At 37.8% G+C, this 20,855-nt stretch overlaps 1 protein-coding gene across 3 annotated transcripts in view; it reads right to left on the minus strand.

Moving 5' to 3' along the window:
* The window catches only part of Kcnj16 (potassium channel, inwardly rectifying subfamily J, member 16), a 58,120-nt gene that overhangs the window by 18,076 nt on the left and 19,189 nt on the right, over positions 1–20,855 (minus strand). The window contains exon 1 of one of the 3 annotated variants that reach the window (XM_005402103.2): positions 8,531–8,724. The exons of 1 other annotated variant lie outside the window; for it this stretch is intronic. The gene's annotated coding sequence lies outside the window, so the exon portion shown is untranslated. Of the gene's footprint in view, positions 1–8,188; positions 8,725–20,855 lie in introns of those variants that run through there. One more of the 3 variants, XM_005402102.2, reaches the window with a different exon arrangement.

Genomic DNA, 20,855 nt, shown 5'->3' on the forward strand with positions numbered 1-20,855 from the left:
GGAGATGGGGGCACTTTCCCTTAAACCTCACAATAAAGCCTTTAAACCATATTTGTAAGGGTCTCTGTATTTAATCAAATATATCAATGCCTGTCATGATCTGGGAAGGATCATAGATATCACTCTTATATATTCCTTAATTCAATCCATCAACATTTAACTATATCTGAGGTATTATGAGGACTGTGACTACTACTATTACAGCCTTTAAGGTGCTCAGTCTTACCAGGTCTACCACAAACAGTCTCTCAGGGCAGCTTTTTTAGAATGGAGATTTCTCTGGTGGAATAGTTATCAGTGAGAAAATGATGCTATTAAACACAGAAGAAAGATGATCGGAGATGCTATTGAACCCACAAGAAAGATGGCTGGAGATGCTACTGAATCCAGAAGAAAGATGGCTGGAGATGCTACTGAATCCAGAAGAAAGATGGCTGGAGATGCTATTGAATCCAGAAGAAAGAAGGTTGGAGATGCTATTAAATCCAGAAGAAAGATGGCTGGGGATGCTATTGAATCCAGAAGAAAGAAGGTTGGAGATGCTATTGGATCCAGGGGAAAGATGACTGGAGATGCTATTGGATCCAGGGGAAAGATGGCTGGATTAAAAACCTTTCCTAGCATCTACATAGCAATACTTGCCAGAACTTTACTTTTGTAGTTCTTATTTCCTGGGCTAATGAAGGAAATTGGGGTCACAGAAAAGACATAAAAAGAGAGTAGTGATAAATCAAATTGCACTTGACTTAGAATAAATCATGGGATCTTGAAAGAGTACCTCATTTATGTACATTGCAGCTTGCTCAAAATGATTTCTCCTCCTTGAATTCAAGCTATCAGATGAGAAAGACGCAATCAAGGGAAAGATTCTGGGTAGTTAAGCAAAAAGTAGTCTAGGAATTTGAACTTCACTTCCTTGAGCTAATTTCGCCAGCAGCCAATATGCTTAAGATTTGAATGGTCCTGGGTTTGAACAAAATAGATTTCCTATGTACAAATTAAAATTCTTTCTTAGCCAAGAATGTATATAGCATAGCCATATGGAAAAAGATTTCCAATATAAATTGAAAATTCAATTAACGTTTAGCTAGTGATCTTATTGAAGATTATGTATAGCAATTTTAACTGTAAATCGCATGGTCTCTTGATTTGAGGATGATTAGAAAAGGGAACAGGGATGAGATAAATGTTTTCTGTGGTGATAAAATTACTGTTTGCTTCAATTTAATCAAAATGCCATCTTGGATCAAAGATATCTTTTTATGAAAAATTCATTCAATGATAAGCTTTGGGAGTACTGTAGAATTTAAAAATATCAATGGAAAGATTATGCTATGAGTGAAAAATTATTTTTATCCATGCAGAGTTTAGAACCAGAGAAAGACATATCGGCTCTTTAGCTGAGAAATATAAACTTCACTGGCATTTAAATTCCAAATCTCATACAACTTTCCTATACAAAGGACAGACTAGATGCCCTCATTGAAAAAATGTTAGCAACCCATCGTCACAGACAGAGTGCCACTAAGTTGTGAGTGCTGCATGCCAGCTGCCTTATTTACAAACTTTTAAGAAGTAAGACATAATACAGTAAGGAAATATTTATTCTGTTATTCATATTTGGCTAAATGCTACTAAGCTCAAAAAACCCAAAGAAGTCCAAGACCTGTCCCATCACCCCACAGTCCCCTAAAGTTGTCCTAGTTTCCTGGGTTCTGGAGGCCAGGATGACCTCAGCATTGCAGCACCTGCACACCTGTGCATGAGCATCTTTTCTAAACAAGGTTCTTGGTGCCCTCTGTTCTCATTAGAATGAAAGAACGCTTTTGTACGGAAACAACACGTTGGGAACCACAACTTTGCCTATGTTCAGGCATATTTCCTTCATCCTTTTCCCCAGGGAGATTTCACTCTAAGTTCATAAGAACGGCACTAATCAAACTCTCAGCTCTAAACACCACTGGCCAGAAAATGAACAACTGCAGAGAAGTAGTTGATGTGGTATAACCTTGTAGGACAGCCCATAAGCAAATGGTGTTGCCATCAGGATTTCTCTGTGTTCAGTCAGCTTCTGTCCTTTATGACTTTGACCCTCCCAGCACCACCTGATCTCATGAGGAGCTTAGGGTCAAATACCATTAGCATACTAATAGCAACCTGAATACCCAATTTTTTTACATGTTTTTATGTTCTAGAAATTAATAAATTAAATCATAGAGAAATTAAGGGTTCAGTATATGCCAGAGAGCTGTCCAAAGAGCTAGGACTTCAATCCAGCTCTCTGGAGCTTAGTCACAAGTGGCACATGAAGGTTAATGCCATACCCATCCATGTGCCTATTTTTTGCATATGAAGCTAGACCCAGGTGTCTGGATTGAAGATTATATGCTATTCCTCATTGCAGATACAGGGTACAAGGAGGGTATTTCAGCCTTGGAGGTGATGCTAAAGTTCTCCTAAGATACATCTACTCTACTCTGCTCCAAATATCAGCCCTTGATGTACACACCACTGTGCACACCCCAAAGAAGTCGACTAGAAAATCTCAACCAAACGAAACATTATGAATCCAAGGTGTTAGTGAGGAGGAGGCCAAATGAAGTCCAGAGCTGGAGGCGTGCTTCCCATGAGAACTGACTGGACGGTGCTTTGTCACAGAGGAGAATGTTGCCAATTGTGAGACTGCGCAGACAGTGAGTGGACCAGAGGAAAGGTTTCTAGTCTCTGGATGCCCTTTGGAATTAAAGCCAAAGTGTTCTCACATGAAGATAAACAAATCCACGACGGTGATGTCACAGAGTATCCTGAGGAAAGCAGCAAAGATAGAGCTTCCTCCTGCATAGATCCAAAGTACACAGGCGTAGCTTGGCATGAATTTCTTCTGCAGTCAGAAGCTTGAGTCTTAGGGAAGAATTAACCCTAATGAAAGAGGCTTAGCGCTGAAAAAGAGGTGTGTGTGTGTGTGTGTGTGTGTGTGTGTGTGTGTGTGCATATAAGTACGTACATATAGGCCTGGTTCCTGATTAGTTAGTTGGAGACATTCTAATCTCTCTTCTAGGCAACCTCTAGATTGTTTCTGAGTAGCTCAAGGTTATTTTTGCTGAGGAACAAAGAAAATCGATTTGCTCTTCCCAAGGACACTTTCAAAAGCTGACCAGACTTGCCTTCCAATTATTTTAATATTGATTATCCGATACAGAAAGGAGGATAGAAAATAAAGACCCCACACACACAAAAGGACTTTATGTTCATGTCAACACAGCAGCAGTAAAATAAAAAGAAATTTACACCAGAATTGTGAGGGAGGAGGTCTGTTTCCTGGATAAAACCAAAGATAATAGAGTACCTTAACTGGCATTGTTCAAATTCTCTTAAGATTTGGGTCAGATAGGAGAAATAAATTCAAGGGATCTGTATTACAACAGTTACTGTAACTAATGATTTGTTGTATTCTTGAAAATTGTTGGGAAAATAGATTTCAAGTGTTCTCACTGTGAAAACATTAATGATATCTGAAGTCATGCCATCCCATAAAGCATCCATATGTCAAAACAATTTCCTATAACAATTAATACGTGCAATTTTCACTTGCCAATTAATAATAAATGCATAGAACTTAAGATTTGTTTGCCACCTAGAAGGGTACATTTCCATCTTCATTTCCAGTGGAATTCTACAAGGGTAAAGCATCTATTTCCACTGCTGTCACCAGACCCCAGAAATTTTCAGGTAGAAGTAATGTCTTCTCTTCATGCTAGATGTATCACCTAGCATTATAGATGGGAGACACCCAGCATTCTGAGTCTCCCAGCCTTGAAGATCATTACTACTGCTGGACAAAAAGCTGGTTTTGAAAGACAGCTCTTATAGCATCTTGCTTGTGTGTCTAGGGACCAGAGAATGTCTTTCAAGATCTGAGAGTACTGATTTAAGAAGAAGTTAGTCATGCTTGCTCAAGTATCAAATCTGAGGCATACAGATTAATAGGTGATGTTGCAATCACACTAACAAATTGTAAAGCCACAAATTTAAAATGGCCCCGCTATAGTGATGTGTTTGCTAGGCTTGGGGAAGATCGAACTGTGATTATAGAATGACCCTAATGCCATGAGGCTGTTGGAGACTAGTATAGAGAGAAAAGAGTGTCAGAGCTCTATAAAATCGACAGAAAAGAGAACAAGGAGCAGAAGGAAGGGATAATACAGAGTTGAGATTTCAGAGATGTGAGCACAGGTAGTAAGTAGATTATCAGGCAGGCAGCCATTAGCACATCAAACACATTTGGTACAAAGTGACCAAGCCCCTGGGATGGAAGGAGCTGGGGATGAGAATCCCCAGACTGTGAGTACATAATGGTCAGACACAATCAATCCCTAGCCAGAGAAGAAACTGCTTTTAATGCCATGCTCTTAATATCCAGGTGTTTGTTTAACTCTCCCACTAAGCCTGAGAGCTATGTATCAATATTAGCCCCATTTTATTTTATTTTATTTTTATTTTTTTATTTTTTTGGTTTTTCTCCGGTACCGGGAACTGAACTCACGACCTTGCGCTTGCCAGGCAGGTGCTTTTTGCCGCTGAGCTAAATCCCCAGCCCCAGCCCCATTTTAAAGACAAAGAATTGATCTCTAACTAGATTGATGGATTGCTTCATGGATACTTGGGTAATAAATATTACAAGAAAGAGGCCATGAAAAACATTTGGCAATCAATCACTAACTTAAATTGACAGAAGCAAAAAATATCTTGAAGGAAAAATCAGGATGAAGATGAGTCTTCAGATATGAGCTCAGGAAAAAAAGGGGAACTCTAGTCCTCCTGATTGGGGTTAACTACAATAAATTCTGGTCAGTGTCCTGAGTTGTACATTAAAGCCACTTGCTTGGGATTTGTAAGCAATGACCCATCTGAGAACCTGGAGAAGGAACTGCATGTGAGATCAAATGTCCTTGGTTCTAAGGATTTGGGAAGTTACAGGCAGAGAAGTTTGGGTAACTGCTTCCACTAAAATCTGATCCCATGTTTAGCCCAGAAGCCTAACAAAGAGAAGCAGTGAGATAGGAAGGGTGGCAAATGAGGTGAAGAAAACATCTTTCCCAGAAAATCAAGGCAAAGATTCAACAAAAATAGCTTTTCATCCCCACAGAATTCCCAGTGAAAGTAATAAAAGTTTGTTTCATTGGAGAGATTTCATATCTGCAGGGCAGTGCTGGATTCTGGGTATCTTATTTATTGAGAGAATTCACTGTAATGGTAAAAAAACAGAGTAAGGAATAAAAAGAAGAAAAATGCAAAAGGAAACTCTTGAGATATACCCTTGTGCATTCAAAACCTTTACTGAGGACCAACTACGTTCCCTGTATTGTGTGATCTACATGACCTGGAATAATTAGGACATGACTTGACTCTTGGTACTTTTCCGTGTAGATGTGCAGAACCATTCATTCAGTAGAAATGCGACACTACCCTATCACAAAGGGTAGGCTAGGATTTGCTTAGAGAATTTGAGGAGATGCAGGCTGAAGTCTGTATCAAAAAGAATACTTTTACTATTAGTTTTGCTAAAAATGGAAACAGCCTTTTGAAGATTGAGATGACTTACCCAGAATTGGAAAATCAGTTTACAGAAGTATTTCCTGAATTAGTTAGGAGATTAAACCAGGTAATTCTGTAGCTATCTTTTAACACTAAGACCTTGTAAGAACTTACTTTGTCATTAACTTGTACATAGCATTTACTCCAATGTTGTGCAATTGACAATGGTAAAAATCTGCCCAAATGGATTCAAAATAAGCAATATCAGAAAGACCTCAACTTCTCCTTAAAGGTAAAATACTTGAATTTTCTAGTGAAAAAAAAAAATATCAGTAGTATTTTTCATGCCAACAGGACAGACTTTCCTATCTCACGTTTCAGTACTTTGTGGAACTTTTCTCAGTCCAGTGATTTTTTTTTTATTTTAGATAACTAATTTTCATGTTCCTTGTGCCATCACGAGCATAGGTCAAATTTTAAAAAACAACCAAAACAAACATCTCAGGCTGGATATAAATTTTCTGAGTCACCATTAAGGAAAGCTCAGGGAAATGACACCGGGAAACTTGCAAAGGCATCAGATGATTCTGCTTCAGGAACCCTTGGATTCCAGGGTATCCTCACCCAACATGCTGTTGGAGGTATTGCCTCTTAAAGGCAGATTAAATTCATGTTTTGAAGATGTATATCTTCTACCCATCTTAACATGCTTTTATCACAACTTGTTACTCCAGATATATTATTTATTATTACGTCAACAACATAATGCTTTTCTCTTCCAAAGTTAGAGTTGATATTTGAAGTCAGACTGATTCTCTTTGCATCTCATCTCTGCCATTTCCCTCCATGAACTCAGATTTAGTTATTTGGCTCCTTTCTTCCTTATCCCTTCAAAGAGGATAAGTATGCGAGATAAATCCTGTAGTGTCATAAAATAATCAGTGGCCCTTGAATGTGTGTAACTTATGCCTAAAGCTTAACTACTCACACAGCAATTTCTTCTTTGACTGGTATAAGCAACCATGATGACAGTGCAGATGTGGCTATTGGGAAAGACCATCTAAAAGCAAATGTTTTGATGGAGCTGTATCTAAAAAATGAAAACGTGAAATGTTTTGTCTTTATTACACCATATAAACAAAATAGAATGTCCCTGGCCCTAAGCCTTCTTGACCCTTGGTCCCTCGTGCCAGCCCATCCCAGCATACTTTCCTCACCGATCCACAGAGACTGGGTTCAACTGACGGGTGAGACCAGGGTTGTAATACCAATATCTAAAAGCTCGTAGTTACACATTCCTGGTCAGAAAACCATGAGAGCAGCTGATCAGGGATGCTATAAGTCACCTGAACTACAACTTTGATATTGCAACTTTATTCCACTTTCCTCATTACAAAATTGCAATTGGCTTGCATTTTCTTTCAAAACCTCTGCACAAAAGCTGTGCTCCTTGGAATTTAGCCATTAGAGATGTCACTTTGGGTTTAGCTATTAAACTACTTTCACTTCCTCTATCAGAATTTCTTCCTTTCTAAAACAGCTAATAAAAATTGTGTCTCCACTTAGCTTGCGCTCCCTATGTGCCAGGTACCATATCAAAAGAGATTAAATAATCTCTACAAGATAGACTATTCAAAGCTGTTGTAAAGGAGGCAGAGAAGCTACGTAACTCAGGAAGATCATGCTGCTAATGAGCAGGCAGTGTGAGTTGTACCTTCTGCACTGCAAGCTTTCTGAAGCTTTCGGGATATTGGCCTTCACATCCCTAGATTCTCAGGACTATTCCAAGGCTTTTAAAAGGAAAATACTACTGTTTTCCATAAAATAACATTTATGGTTAAACCTTGGTCATGCATCTATTATAGTCTTAGAATTTCCGTTTAGACAGGATGAATTTTTTCAATCTGTGCCATTTCTCCTGGCGAAGTGGAACCCTGCAGGCATGGAGTATTGGAGCAGGTGTTATTCACTCCATAGCAACAGTCAAGATTACGAATTGAAATGAAAACAATGAACAGAAGGAAGACATTAAGAGTTAGAAAGCCTAGTACTTTTATGCCTAATGAGACATCTACGCCCAAAGAGCTAGTTACTTATTAAAGTTACCTTTCAACAGTTGTTTTCATAAGGTTATTTGTAGTGTCGCTCTCTGTGTTTTTATTTGTGAGGATGGAATTAATTCCAAATTGATAGCAGCATATTTCCTCACACAGTCTCAAATTCTTAATGTGTTTCTGTTGTCATGCTGAGACAGTGGAAGAGTGACAAAGACATCCGAGACAGTGTCATGAATGACCGTTTCCACAGGAAATTAAAGATTCACCTCTTCCCTACTGTCCCACGTCAACAAGTCATGTTCAGCTGCCCAAGTCATCATCCTCTCCGTCTCTTTCTGTGAATGTTACTTCCCTTACCACATCTATAAATGGCACTGTCATTCTTAATCTGTTTGGTTCAGCACTCCCCAAAAATAATCTGAGGGAAAGAAAGACCAGCCCCAGTCATAGACCAAACAAGAATAAAGCACAACTGCTGAGCTGATGGAAGCACGGCAAAGGTAGCTGTAAGCAGCATACACACAAAAGAATGAAATCAAGAGAGCACGCAAACACTTACAGGGTTGCATCTCATTGTAAACGCTACACAGCCTTACCTTAGTTGCAGCTAATGAAGTTCAAGTCCAAACCTAGTGTCCCTTTCATCCCATAAGAGCACAGAAGTGTAGACATCTCAGGGTTCTTTTCTTTTTGCCAGTTCAGTGCACTCCCTGAAGCTGTCAGCACCTACCACCATGGAGATGAGAAACCTCACAGCAGAATCTTACCCTTTGCCTTTCCGGACACATTCACCACAGACAATACTCTGCTGAATTCTCTGCTTCGCTCTAGTGAATGGACACTTTCTTTTACTGGTTCCCATGCCTACTCATAGTGGATAGTCTTGCCAATGGTGGCTGAAAGAAACGAGAATCAAAGCAAAATACCGTTTTCCTGACCTCATTTGTGTTTCTGTCATTCGGTCACACCTCTGTGATCTTCTTCAGTGGCTATAACCTCCCCAAATCACACCGAGGCCCCCAATCACCCCTTAATTTCATTAAGCAGGGAGGTTGGATCTTCTCTTACTAATGCTTCCAAGGTTTGTACAAGTTTATCCAAGTATGAACTTCTTAAAGGTCCATGCTCCATTATTTGTCGCAGTGAATACTTTTTTCTGTGCAAACACACACCCTGTCTGACTATGCAGTCCTCTATCTAAGATAAATAGCTTCTTGCTCAACATTATTTCATTTAAGTTCCAAAGAAATGTGTGATAACCTCAGTTGTGATCTTCAGAACAAGATTTAGCTCTTCTTTAAGGACTCAGGTTTGTGTGGCAGCTTGTTTGTTTGCTTTCTCCAAGTTTGGCAAAAGAGGGAATAAATTTCTTGTTCAGTGAGCACTTTACATCATTAGGAAGTCTTATACCATAGAATGAACTAGTCATGCAACTCTTGACATTTGTGGGAGACTGGGTGCTTTGTACTGAGATAATGGAATTGAATGAAGTTTAGAAGTAGTTAACCCAATAGTTTATTTTTATTGTGGTAAATTTGATACATTCTCTGACAACCAAATGAAGATAGTGGGTAGGAGATATATCCCTCTGGAATTCAGGGGAGACATCAAGAATGGAGGCGTGAGACGGGCGATATCAGTACATCCATGGTGTTAATACTGTGGGCATTGATGAGTCCACACAAGAAGTCAGAGTGGTTAGAAAAAAGAAGGGCTCCATATGTACACACAGCATAACTAGGATAATTATACTACTCATATCTGTTGGTTTATGGAAAGGAACTGTGTAATGTGTAATCATTTGATCAATCTTGCATGCCTATATCTGGTTATCTGTGCAACCATTTTGAAGATAACACTATGTAATATAACAACCATTGTTAATATCCTATCACCTTGCTTTGAAATTCTGTATCACTTTTATTGTTCACTATGCTGTATTGTTCATGTATTTGTTTTTGTTATTTTGGCTTTTTTTGTTATTTGCCATTTCTCTTTGAAAATGAAAAACAAAATTTGTATGCAGATATAAGGATAGATGGGATAGGTGTATTGCTGATAACACTATGTATTGTAGCAACCACTGTTAATTCTTATCATGTTGTTTTGAGGTCATGTATCATTTTTGTTTAGTTTTGATTTTGTCTTCATTGTTGTTTGTTAGATTTTTTAGCCTTTGAAATAAAAAAAAAGAAAAGAAAAAGGAAGTGTTCCAGCAACTATGGCCTGGGACAACTCAATTTGTGGTTGGGGAAATGAGAAGGATCAGGAACAGGAGATGAAGATGGAGAATTGCTTGAAGATAAAAAACAAAACAAAACATGAGATGTGACAGAAGAAGAAGAAAGTGTTAAAAAAAAAAGGAGTGATTGTTAATGTTATATCTTAGTGCTAGGTCAAAGTGAAAACTAAGAAGAATTGAAATCTAATTTGACAATAGTATCTCACTGGTGATCTTGAGGAAAAATGTCACAACACAATTTTGGTAACAAATGCCTAGCTGGATTAACAAAATTGGTAACAGTGTAAGAATAAATATAGACAACATGCATCAAACTTTCAGGGAGTTCTGCTGCCACATGGAAACGGTGAGGTACAAGAAAGGATCTGGGAATCCAGGGAAGGGATTGGGTTGTTTGTTTGTTTTTTCCAAAATTTTCTTTTTCTATTTTTGAGAGAAAAAATAACAAAATGACAACAATGAAGACAAATGCAAAACAACACAACAAGAAAAAAAAAATGAAACAGGACCTCAAAACAAAATGATAGGAATTAACAGTGGTTGCTACCCTACATATTGTTATCTTCAACAAAGTTGCTCAGTCCACCAGATGTAAGCATGCAAGATTGATCAAACAATCAAAGACAATAACAAGTAATAAAAAGAAAACATTAGAAACATTACAGAGTTTCACCATACAAGATGGTAGGAATTCAACAATGGCTGCTATATTGTACACCGTTGTCTTCAAATCAGTCATTCTGATTACCAGATACAAGCAAGCAAAATTGCCCAAGAAAAAATAATTTCAAGCATTAGTTGTTCCTTTTAATAAATGAGCAGACATCAGCAATAACCTATCCCAGCTATCCTTGTGTATACATATGCATTTTTTCTTTTGTTTGTTTGATTTAATGTGAGAGATATTATAACTCTGTCACATAAAATGTTGCCACATTTTAAAAATTAAGTAGATGTGTTGCAATTATGTCTCTGAGTTATGTCTATTAAAATGATTACTTTTGGTAAATATGAAAAAGGCATCATTTTTAATATCATGGTTCCATCACAAAACTCTGGGGAGGGGAGGGAATGCTACTACAGAAGCAGCCACTGATTCTCTTTGTGCATGTGATGGTAGTGAACACTGATTTCAAATAATTGTGTAAAAAAAAGTAATTCAATCATTTCTTTCTGCTTCTATCTTTTTTCCTTTACTATGCAAAAGACTTTGTCTAGTTTCTCCATAAACAGACTGTTTGCTTTTATAATGTATAAAACAACCTAAACTACAGAAAACATAAATCCTACGACTTCTCAGCAAGCGTGAATTAAAATAATCCTACCATGAATCCAAATCTTAATTGTGAACTATTCTTAAACTATTTGCTCTTCTAGAATATTGCCAGATATATACAGTTGATACTTGGTATCCATCTCTTGAGAAAAATGTGTAGGAAATAATAGAGCACTAAAGAGGTCTTTGATTATAATCATATACCTTCAGAAATATATTGATATTAGGACTAGATTATAGATTTAAATCCTTTGTAAACCACAAGAGAAGTTGGAATATATATATTTAATGAATAATAGGTATTTTTATTTATCATATTTATATATAGTATTTCTATAAGCTTTTCTTTTTTTTTTTTTTTTTTTTTTTTTTTTTTTTTTTTTTTGGTTTTTTTTTTGGTTTTTCTCTGGTACCGGGAACCGAACTCACAACCTTGCGCTTGCCAGGCAGGCGCTTTGCCGCTGAGCTAAATCCCCAGCCCCTCTATAAGCTTTTCTTTTCTTTGTTTTTTGAGAAGGAGTCTCACTACACTTTCTTGGCCAACCTTGAGAAAAAAGCAATTCTTCTGTCTCAGATGCCTCTTCTTGATTGTTAGAATTGTAGGTATGCACTGCCACTTTTCTAGATAGCTTTTCTAGCATTACTGACAAGGTACCTACATTACCCTTAGCAGAGTAATTTCATTTTATTTTATTTTATTATTTTTTTTTTTTTTTGGTTTTTTTTTTGGTTTTTCTCCAGTACCGGGAACCGAACTCAGGACCTTGCACTTGCCAGGCAGCCGCTTTGCCGCTGAGCTAAATCCCCAGCCCCAGCAGAGTAATTTTAAAGGCACAGAATATTTCAGGCATGAGTTTCTTAACTTTCATGTTTTGCACCAGACTTTTTTCTGTCAGGTGAAGATGTTTTGTGCTTATAAGATGTTTATTAGTATCCCTAAACCCATCCCACTGGATCCCAGTATAACCCAAGTTCTCCTGTTTTGACAGCCAGAAACATGATGAAACATATCCAAAGTCTTCTGAGAAGTAAAATTATCCTAGGTTGGGAAGTATCATTGTAGACTCAAAGAACCAGATCAGTGAATTCAATTTTTGGAGAGTGTAATGTGTAAGAGAATATGGATCCACAAAATGTATAAATGTCATTTCTTTCATAAAATGCAATAAAATATATTCCTTAAGGAACATATATGTGTAAAATGTGCACCAAAGAAAACAACAATTATGTTATTGACTTTACTAGAGTTCTGTGGCAAATCTTATGAGAATGTACGTTAAGTAGAATCTAGATTTTAAAGTAAACAAGTAGAATAGAAGCACATTTCCATAGAGGGAGTAAAGCAAGCACTAGGTTTTTGTGGCTCACTTTAAAATTGTTATGTGACAACTTTTGGTTCTATTTTCTTTCTTTTGGTCTTTTTGAGAAGGGTCTTGCTTGCAGTTCAGGCTGGCCTTGAACTCATTTTATAGCCCAGGCTGGTCTCGAACTTGCAACAATCCTCTTGCCTCAGCCTCGAAAAGTGCTGTAATTCCAGCACTAGGGAGGCTGAGGCAGGAGGATTATTTTTGGGAGTTTGAGGCCAGCCTGGACCGCATAATGAGTTCAAGGTCAGCCTGAGCTACATAGCAAGAACTACATACCCTGTCTTAACAAACAAACAAAAATCCACTATAAACCAGGCATAGTGGTGCATGCCACCAATCCCCATACTCTGGAGGTTGGAAGATCACCAAAAGTTCAAGACCAGCCTGGGTTACTTAGTGAGCTCAATACTAGCTTGAACGAGGGAGAACCTTGTTCAAAACAAACAAACAAACAAAAAACCCAAAAAACAAAAACAGTTAAATTGTTCTGTCTCAGCCTCACCCCCTGTGCTGTCAGCTAGACCTACAGTAGCATACTCCACAAATGCCATTCATTCTTGAGATTTGCTGGCTTCCTGTTATTCTATCTGCCTGACCACCATAGGATATGGAGGAAGTGTTTGAAGTCTGCACTAGTAAACAGCGTGTTCCCCCTGAAAGTTTCTCGCGCTACTTAGATTTTTAAAGTTACTTGAAACTTCCTGAGGTTGTCCCCTCTCAGCAAAACTGTGCTCAGGTGAAGTAGATTATCCTAATACATATCAAAATCTGAAATCTGGAGAGAGTTGATTAACATTTACTTTCTCCAAAATTAGATTTAATAGTGAAGGAGCGTAAAAGAATTTCTGTTTAGATTTCTTTTTTCTGAATTTGAGTGAATCATTTCTCTTTTGGTGACTCTTTCCTTCTCCTCCCCACCATACACATTAGCAAGTGAACACCCTCTGGGAATTGACAAGATGACGGAGTTGAGTAACCGTGTGAGAAGACTCAGCTCATAGCAGACATCATCAGAAATATAAGCAGAATACATTTTTAGAGTCCCTTTAGAATACCCTCTCAGAGTGACTCAATCTCTGTTTGATCGTTTTCATGGATCATTTCCCTGTGTATTCTGCTCCTGTCCTATGATGACTCCACATTACCGAAGAGGAAGTCCTTCCTAAACTCAGATAAAAATGTGTCTCCCTGTGGGCTTCCTAAGACTTTCCTGTCCTGATACTGTCCCCAGAAGGTCTGCAAAACAAGTCTTGTACTACTTCCAGCTGTCGGCCCTTCAGATAAATAAAGATAAGGATCTCGTACTCACTTCTTACCCTCTAATGCTGTCTTCACTTTTTCCTGTGAAAAATTTCCAGTCTTCTCGTATTCCTAATACCCATTACTTAATCAGCTATGTGAATGATGAAAACCATAGGGACAGATGTTACCATCCTGAGTAGACCGGATAACAGGTATCAACCAGGACTGCTGAACAGAAAGTGGAGGTATTTTTTTTTTTTGTCTTTTTTTTTTTGAGACTGGGTCTCTCTGTGCAGTTCAGGCTGGCCTTGAGCTCACTTTGTAGCCCAGGCTGGCCTCGAACTCATAGCGATCCTCCTACCTCAGCCTCTCAAGTGCTGGGATTACAGGCATGTGCCACCACGCCCAGCAAGGTGGATGTATTTATAAGGAGTGGAGTGCTGGTAAATTTTAACAGGCTCTCTTAGAATGACCAAAGGACTGATTTGTAGAGTTTCTAATTTCTGCGGCATAAATGTTCCTATCACTAGTATCTCAAGTTACTGCAATGAGGGCTCAGGATGAAACTTTGGTAAGACATGTATACAGTTGGCTTTTGTGAACTACACCACACTATATAACCAATCACGTATCAGAATTTGCTCAATGTACTGTTTTCTCCTCCAGATATAATATACCTTAATTTATTATTATCAATGTGTTGCTTGAACTACCCAGAATCAATCAAGATCGCACTCAAAACTCTACTTCAAAGCTACTATGAATGAGAGAAGCACACAAAGATAGAGAGCCTTTAATTGCTAATTTTGGGGCCAGAAAAACATGCCCTTTGGTCTCAGTACTAAAAGTGAAATTGAGCAAAATCAGGGTACCAGTGTGCATTCTCAGTAAATCATATATACCTCAAAGCAGTTTTTGTACCACTGAGCAATAATTGAAGCCTTTTAAATGAATGGCAGGGAAAGAATCTGGACTTAACCAGAACTGGATTTAATAGCAAGAAGCTATCATGTTAAAAGGGATACAGAAAAATGATTTATCTTAGAGTCTTAAAATGTTTTCCTATAATTCAGTAAGCACCTAAGTCTTTCTGAATTAAGGAAACGATAAATATTTAACTTAAAAGTCTACCGGTGACTAAGCTTATTTTCATGGTTAGCGTTTTCCACTTTTGGGTAGGCTCTTCACTTCTTAAAAGGCAGAGATATGTTTGTTTTTGCTCTCCAGTGAATCCGTTCTTCGGTCGTTACTGGTTGAGTCACATTACCCAATGGTGCAGTTTATGCCGTTACTCTATTTATCCTGAAGCAAACTGATGGAGATAAACTGAGTTAGTACTGAACAGGAGGTAGTAGCAAAAGTTAGAAAAAAAAATATTCCTTTGGCTCATCTGAGAATCTGAGATGAAGAGAATTATGAGACAGGGCTGGGGCGGCGAGCAGTCCCTGCTATATCGTCATGAAGACTTAATGTTATTCTAAGGGAACACGAAAAGGCTCTGCTCAGGGGGTGAGCCACCGTGTGATTGGCATGAACTTAAAGTACTTCAGTAGAGCCCTGAAGTGTGTGTTTCTGGTGCTGAGAATGAACTGGCCAGGTGGGAGATAGGGAGAGCTGTCAGCAGTGTGTTGCTTGACCTTGAGGAAGAGCAAAAAGAGAACGGGTTTAAGAGCTACTTGGGAAACAGCACAACTATCAGAAATCCATCTTGAAGGAAAGCTGGAAGGGAAAGGAGGCAGGAGAGCTGAGAGGAAGATGGGAAGGCGTCAAGGACAATTCCGAGGAAAGAACGGGACGGATGCAGGTAAGTCTCCAGACCGAGCGGCAAGAAGTTTGCGAAATTATTTTCCTGTTACGTAGAAATACGCAGTGAGCAGAGGACGCAGGCGTAGAGACTTAAAGGGGAATGGAAAGTATTCGAAATAGTCATGGTGAAGGATGTTGAAAAATGCGTCCTATGTGGCTGTACGGAGGGCCTGTTCTTCGTAGTGTTTCCTTAAGGATCTGGTGGAGTAAGTGTACTTTGAAAAATTGCTTCAGGTGATGCTTCCTGCATCAGGATCTGCCCCTCTCATTTCTACTGAAACCCAGCAGACACAATAAACACTTTTGATTTAAAAAAAAAAAAAAAACTTAATAAGGTAACTTATTCCATTCTTGGTTTCCAGTTTGACCACTAAATGGCCTTTGGGACAAAAACCAATGAAATTCTCACAAAGTATTTGTTCCAAAAAATGTTGGTAGGGACCTCCGGGTAAAAATCTCTGACATCAGGAAGGAGACAAGGGCACAGAGACAATGTGATCGTTCTTGTCCTTTGTGGAGAACTCCGAAATTTAGTCAAGGAACAAACCTCCAGTGAGATCATGTCTCACTTGGAATTACACAGCTAACTCTGTATTTGTGATCACATTGAAAAAATGCACATAAAATGACCAGAACTTTTTCCTTTGTGGGGTTCAGAAGTTAAACGTGTGCACATCGTTTTTGCAAACTGAACATTTCACCACGTGAAAGGATTTAATTAAAATGGAGTTCAAAAGAGAACAGAAAACAGTTTGAACGTACTACCTCCTTGGTTGGCTGGGTGATGTACATTTATAGCTTAAGCAATATTTTAAGTGCAGATTTATCTATACTCCAAAAAGTAAAGTTTATATCTGAAAACTTTGAAGCAGTTTCTGGTTATAATCTGCTCAATTAGTAGCAACCGTCTAAAACATTGAAGTCAAAATATTCCTAATTGTCTGGTAGAAATTCATGCTAGTTCTGAGAAGTCTGATTCACAGAGTAATGAAATATTGCTACCTCCTGAATTAGAAAGGCAGTACATCAACTTTCCACATCACTTAAAACATGTATTTTCTTGTTTTTTTCTTTTTTGGTTTGATTTTTTTCCGGTACCGGGAATTGAACTCATGAACTTGCGCTTGCCAGGCAGGCACTGTGCCACTGAGCTAAATCCCCAGCCCCATGTATTTTCTTTTAGTACTGCTCATCTGGTACATAATAAAATCTGAAAATTACTGCTTCCAGCCATTTCAAAATCTTCCTTCTGAATGTTGTGTGGCCCCTCAAATGTGCAAAAGCTACTTCATTTGGAAATAAAAGCACCCATTTAAGCATCACATTAGAACTTTAGTAAGTTTGTTTTACAGACATTATCTGTCTTAATTCTTAAGCAGTTCTATAAGATAAATGCTCAAATGAGTGTACCAACTTTTTTGTTGTTGTCTTTTTGAGACAGGGTCTGGATATGCAGTTCAAGCTGGACTTGAACTCACTTTGTAGCCCAGGCTGGTCTCGAACTCACAACAATCTTCCTGCCTCAGCCTCCCGAGTGCTGGGATTACATGACTGAGCCACTATGCTTGGCTACACTGTATCAACTTTTAAGTAAACATATTAAAGGGCCAGGGATATAACTCAGTGCCACAAGAGCATGCCCAGTAAGCACAAGTTCCTGAGTTTGATTCCCAATACCAAAAAACAAAAAAAAGTAAATTAAGACTTAAATATTTTAATATGCTATTCCAAAGTCACACAATGAATAAATACTATTGGTACAATTTGAACTGATACCATCTAGTATCAGAGAGTCATACAATTCATAGTTAATAAAGGCAAAAACAAATTCTGAATGAAATAGAACCAAATTGAACTATGGACAGCTGAATGTCATATTACTTCTGAGAAGTCCTAGAAAAAAACCCAACCACCTCAATTAGAATATACAGGAGAGTCACAGCAGTCCCACCTCTGTGGAAATGTTCTACAAAGAAGAGTGAGTAATACAATTGCCAAGGTATGAGATTTGAGTGAGTTAGCTCACAGAAATTCTTAACCAAGTTTCAACCAGTTCCAATCATTTTTCCAGTTGTCCAGAATTCTTATCATTCTCACTATCTCGCTATCCAGTAGCTATTCGCTGAATAATTCATGTCCCCTTCTTTTCACCATATATAGTCTGGCAATTATCCATTTCTACATTCAATCTCTTGAGGGAAATAGCAAAATATAGCTCTGAATGAAGTACAGGACAGGAACTTTACACAAATATGCTTTTTTAATCTGTAGCCTTCACACCAATAAGTGTAAGTAAAATCATTTGTGAATAAAATCTGGAATTAAAAAATTAAATTATTCAGAGGGTTCCATGTTAAGATGGGTCAAACAATACATTTGGGTTTTTATGTTTTTCAAGGATGCTCAGTTTGCTTAGAAATCTTAAGGTCTACTAATCAATATGTTAAAGGTTGATTGATTTAATTATAATTGATTTAATTATTCTGATCTTTAGAAATGATACAACAAGTGCTTCATGATGCTGGATTTCTGTGGAAAGAATCTAGAGCCCTGTAATACAGAGCTGAAGAACAGCTGTCTTGGTCATGTCGTAGGAATGTAAACCGTATCCAATCAGATGGCCCATGTCTTTAAAACCCGGCTTACCTGTAGTGCATGTACTTTCAAGTGTGACTCTATGGTATTGTCCAAAATTGTTTTAAACCTGTGAGGGCTAATAGCTTGATTAATTACATTCTTTCTAAATCTACTAACTCAAATTTGTTTTGACCCCCCAAAGTTAGGTAAATATATTTTACCATTCATCCACATTTTCTACTAGCTATACTTATCTGCCTCATTAACTAACAAATAGGTACAGCGGATGATAGTGACAAATTATTTCACCCCACCCTTACAACCTGGAGGGCTGTCTGTGTAAACAGTATATACTTTCACTAATTATTAGCTGCCCATTTTGGTGCAACTTCTGACAGGTTCTCAAATTTACAGCTGCAACACTGACTAATCTATAGTGTTCACATTTTCTGTCATATAAACGTTCAATTGATAGTTTCTACCTTTCAGCCTCCTGCACTATTAACTGACTGAAGATATTACTATTGCTGCCATAAGAATAGAGACCAAAAGACAGCTCTGGCCAAAGTATTGAGTCAGTTATTCCATGCAGACTTTTCCTGAAGGGTACTTTTATTTTCATTTTGATTTTTTCCAAAGCCTTAAGTAAATGCAAATGTTAGTATTGTTATTTCTCTTTAGGCTGGAAAGTCTGGAAAATATAGAGGAAGCTTAGGAACACAAGTCTGTCTGGGGCATAAGAGAAGTTAGGGAAGAAAATCTGAGTCATGAGCTCTTGCGTCAAAACCCAAATCTCCATTTTGTCCTTGTTTAGAACTATTTCTCAGAATCCTCCATGTCTCCTACCTTTCCCCCAATCCGTGGTTAATTGTTCCTTTTACTTCTCCTTTTTATTTGGCCTTTCCTTTCCTCTTTATGGAAGGTACCCTTCCACTTTGGTTATTGTCAATACAAATGCGGCTTACTGACACCTAAACGAGATCCATTAGTTATAGCAAGCTGTAGAACTGTCTGCCATACCTCCTCAAAAGGATGCATGATTCAGTCTATAGAAAAGTAAGTATCTTCCCTAGCATTATCTCAATATACTACAACAGCATCCACAAAAGCACAATAAAATAATTGATAAGAAAATAAAAGCAAAGTTATCCTTCATTTCTCTTTCTTCTCCACTTTTTTTGTCTGAGGAGAACATGGAGATTCTCATTTCTTTGCTTCAGCAACTATTCTGGGTAGAGTTGGATCCCCCCAGAAGATGTTAAGTCCTACTCTTTAGGGCACAAGAGTATGACATTAATTGGAAGTAGGGTATGCAGATTGGAATCAAGTGCAAACGAAGTCTTTAGGATGGTCTCCAATTCAACATCACTAATATTCTTATAAGAAGAAAATCTAGACAGACACATACAAAAAAGAATGAAGGCCATGAGAAGATAAAGGCAGAGTTTGGATTGTTTCTGTCGCATGTCAAAGAAAACCAACACAATGCAATGCAATGTAATACAATACAATATAATACAATACAATACAATACAATACAATACAATACAATACAATACAACTGCCCAGTGCCACCAGCAATCGGAGGAGAGGTAAGGAAATTGTCCGTTAGAGGCTCCAGGAGGAGCATGGCCCACTACCAACACCTAGATTCATAGTTTCAGTGTCCTGGGCTGCCAGAAAATAAATTTTTGTTGTTTTAAACCACTCAGTTTGCAGTATTTTGGTAAGGCAGCCTTAGGAAACTAATTTAACAACAATAATTGGAATTCAAAGGTTATTTTACATCACTTTGATTTTCTTTCCTCTCTTTCTTTCTTTTTTACTACTTTTCAATTTTTGGAAGTTGGTGAATGTGATAGTTAATTTCTGTGACAGCTTGACTATGCTAATGGACTCTCAGCTAGTAAAATTATTTCTGGGTACATGTGTGAGGTTGCTTCTAGAGGAGATTAGCATTTGCATCAGTAGACTGAGTAAGGAGGATCACCTTCATAATCTGAGTGGGCACCATAAAATGGGCTGAGGGTTCAGACACTGAAAAAAAAAAAAAAAAAAAAAAAAGGAGCAAAGAAAAATTACCCTATTCTATCTTCCGTCATCAGAGTTCCAGTCTCTCCAGTCTTTACACATGGCCTGAAAGTTATATCAATGGCATCCCTGGTTCTCAAGTCCTTGGGAACAGATGGAATTACAGCACTGGCTTTCCTGTTTCTCTAGCTACATGTAGCACATTATGGGATTTCTGACTTCCATAACTGTGTAATCCAATTCCTAATAAATAATATCTCCTAGCTATCTATCTGCCTGTCTGTAAATCCATCACTTTGGTTTTGTTTCTATGGAAATTTTAACTAATATAGTAGACTAGTATTTCAAGTATTTCCAACAGTTAAAACCGACTGCCTGATGACATAAGCTATGCTCTTGGTTTGTTTTCCAGAAATGCCCTTATATGCCTTGAATTTACTCTTAAATTGCCATATACCATTTACTGAAGTCACAGAAAATTTAAAATGTTGCTCATTGAAACCCCGTAGTCTCTAAAATCCCTAGGTGCATACTTCCTGGAGGACACGTCTGAATATATAGTCTGTCAGAATACATAGGGTAAAGATAGCAGGCACACATCTGAAAGATGTTTCTTTTTTTAATTTAAAGAGAAAAAAATAACAAAATAACAATGAAGACAAAAACAAAACAATGTAAACAGTACAGGATTTCAAAACAAGATGATAGGAATTAACAATGCT

This window comes from Chinchilla lanigera, unplaced genomic scaffold (genome assembly GCF_000276665.1).
Source record: "Chinchilla lanigera isolate Chin_1 unplaced genomic scaffold, ChiLan1.0 scaffold00077, whole genome shotgun sequence".
Classification (NCBI taxonomy): Eukaryota; Metazoa; Chordata; class Mammalia; order Rodentia; family Chinchillidae; genus Chinchilla; species Chinchilla lanigera.